The sequence below is a fragment of the Rhyacophila brunnea genome, unplaced genomic scaffold (genome assembly GCF_057557595.1).
Source record: "Rhyacophila brunnea isolate RB1 unplaced genomic scaffold, BYU_Rbru_1.0 scaffold_54, whole genome shotgun sequence".
NCBI lineage: Eukaryota > Metazoa > Arthropoda > Insecta > Trichoptera > Rhyacophilidae > Rhyacophila > Rhyacophila brunnea.
This window is the reverse complement of record NW_028233213.1, coordinates 2,813,864-2,817,523: the sequence shown is the minus strand read 5'-3', so window position 1 is coordinate 2,817,523 and position 3,660 is coordinate 2,813,864.

Below are 3,660 nucleotides of genomic sequence, written 5' to 3'. Positions count from 1 at the left end.
TTTTATAACTTAATCAGCAAGCTTTATTAAGAATTTAGTTTATCTTCCGAAACTTAGTTGCGTACCAAATCATATATAATTATGACTTTTTATTGCTTTTTATACAGTTATATTTTTTTAAAGATAATATTTTGTTGTTTTTATAATATAATTGGGCAAACAATTACAAATATTTAATCATTTATCATTTTATTTTTCGAAAAAGATAACAATTTCGTTTTAAAAAAACATTTATACATATATTAAACCTACAAAAGAACAAAAATTAATATTTTTATGCATTAAAATGTGTTTTTTTTTTGAAAAAAATATCATTGATATTTCCCTTAACTATATAACAAATTGATGTATTGAAATGCTAAGCTTCAAATATGAAAATTTATTTTTTAGTACCTTTAAATCTAACCCCTGTTATATAATAATTGCGATTTATATATATGCATAAATTTTGTGTGATTATATTCAGTTTTATCGCAAATGATCTTATAAATTTATAAAAAAGATTTTTAGTTGCTATAGCGATTCCTATAAAACCTTTTTTTTATAAATATTATATGGTGCAGTAACAAGTGATTTTATTTATATTCTATATTATTGATTGTTTCAAGTATAATTTTAACACATTTCTCATATGCTATTTGTAAAAATTATTAAAAATCAGCACAAAAAACTTATATTTTAGATGTTTCGTTTTTATTAAGTGTGCATGTTAGTCAGAACGAGATACTCTTAATGTTTAATTTTACCAATTATTTTTTCGGAAGTTATGACTTGTTAAAACATATGTAAAGTTATTTATTATGTTATCATTCTAACCAGTTACATTGAATGACAAATAATATAGCCTAAAAGATCACTTCCATGCGAGATGTATTATATATTAGATCATAAGTATAAAAATATAAGTGTATTTAAATCCATTATGTTTTCTAAATAATCTTTACTTAATTTTTTTGTTCAAATGTTATCAAAAATAGCTTAAATTTAAACCCTTTTCGATCTCTTTCGTTTTTTTATATTCCCGAATCATTTCCTTATCTTGATATTTGCGGATTTTGTTCTTGGGTTTACTTTTTTCTTCCTAACCTCTTCCACTCGCTTTAACCAAATAATTTTCGTTTACTGCATTCCTAAACATTAAGAATGATTTTTAAATCAATTCCAAGGATTTAATTAATTTCGAAATGAACTGAACCATGAGATTCTACGATAATAAATATGATGTTTTTTAGATCATTATTCTAAAAAAAACACACTGTTTTCTATTAATAATTTTACATTCATAAAAAAATAATAATTAGTGCTAAATTATATACGTTATATTTCAACAAATTTTCGTATACTATAAACCAATAATAAAAAAGCTTATTGTACTAAATAATTTCGATAGGCATATGAAATAAATTATAGTTACGACATATTTATCTAATTCTGGAAAACCATATGCGTCTTATATCAAAAATAACACTTCTCAAAAAAACGCATAGCAGGCAAAATAAATAATCAATATCTATAGTTAATTGGGTGTGAGGTTTATAAAAAACAATGTTCTCTCTAAGCAACAATTTATCTTTAATTTAGGATCACATTTCTTTCAACTATAATTTTATAAAAAATTCAATATTTGTAGACATTTAAATCATCGACACCTTTATTGCAATATCAAATCCTTAAAAGTCCGTATTTTTCAGCTTAATAAAATTTTCAACTATTCCTATCCATAAACATACTTAGACCAAGCACAATATACTTGTTACCAAAATGTAAATCAAAAAAAAACTACCTTTAACATCACTATTTCACATACTAATCACAACATCATTCTTCATAAAAAAGAGCACCAATAATAAATTCAAATTGGAAATTTGGCTTTTATTTAAAGTTCGCTTTTTAACCATCGTTTTCGGCATTATCATTTTAACTTTATTCTTCTTAACACGATTCACATAGCCAAATCCGAACACAAAATATATATCCATCCACGTTTGATCCTGCTTCGCTCTTCTTTACTTCTAAGCCTGAATAAAACAGATTAAATAGACTCCACATAGACTTCAAATTATACACCTTTGAAATACACTCTACAACGATATAATCACAAAATCATGCTTCTTTATAAATCTCAATTAATATATTTCTATGTTATTCAAAAAAATATATGTTTTCATAGCTTAGCTCATACAATCTCTACATATATGTCTATATATTCCGTTGATCTAAACTAGACTTGAATCATATCACCTCAATGCATCGAAAATGCTCCCATTTAACCCAACTTTTTCTACATAAAACCTAGATTTATTTTATTAACACTATCAAAGAGTCATATTACGTATCGTGGCATATTATGACCCCATTGTATTATCCTCAACACCATTCAATTTTTATAAAGAAAACAATCATATATTCTTTCTATCTATATAATAAATACTTAAAAAATTGTCATAAAAATAAACAATTTAAGAACTTTATTCTCTCTATATTGAAATTTTTTGTTCTATGTTATCTAGTTTTTTAAATAATTAATATTTTAAAACCACCCAAATTCTTATATTTACAATCGGATTGTCCTTAAAATCCCTTTTATTAGCTCGCTTCAAAATAAAATTTATTCAAATTTTATCATATGTTTTAGAATCTTGTTTTATTTGTATTTCATTCAACAATAATCTATACAACAAAACGATATAATATTCAGTTTATTCTTTTTTAAAAATTCACCATACAAACGAAATAATCTTCACATATTTATTCATTCAACATTATTCAAAATACTAATCAATCAGCATTGTTTATGTTACAAACAAAACACAAAAGTTCAATCGGTTCAAAGCGCCCATTTTCACCTGTATGAATCAGATCACCCGAACAACAATCTCTGCTGTCAATATCATATTTTTGAATTTTCATACGACCGACTCATTTTTCTACATACTTCAAAATTTAAACCTCATCATAAAGACTTTATTCCCCTAAAGACTTCTTTCTAAAGAAAATTAATGGATAACATCTATTTTCTGCATAAATCATTTCATCGATTTCTTCTATCATTATTCCCGTGTATACATGAAACCACTTTTCAAAAACACCCTCTTTGCTTCCCATATATGTTTCTTTTATAATAAGCTCTCTCCGTCATATATGCAGTAGCATAAATAATCCAAATGAAGGGCAATAGAATGAAAAATTATAATCATACCTCACTTAAAACTATACAAGACCATTATTTTATCTCCGAGGGTGCTCATATCTTCTCGTCATACATTTTTACTCAAAGAAAGATCATATCGCACTTCTCATGATCTAATAGTAGATATATCTTCCTGCTAGTGATCTAGTGTATTCAATTTACAATTTTTATGGGGTTAAAAAGCATTCGTAATAATATAATAATTTCAATGATGAACATGAATCTAAAATGCTTCATTTTGATCAAAAACAATTAACACATATCATGCAGTTTTATTAATGACACAGATTGTCATAAAAAATAAATAAAAAATGTTTTACAATAATTTGCTTTAATTATGTAGATCTTATATTGACGCAAATCATAAGACAATTAAATTGAAGTTTGTTAATAAGAAAGTTAATAAAAATAAAAGCTATAAAACCCAATATATTGTATATTGGAGTAAATCATCGAGATTTTTACATATA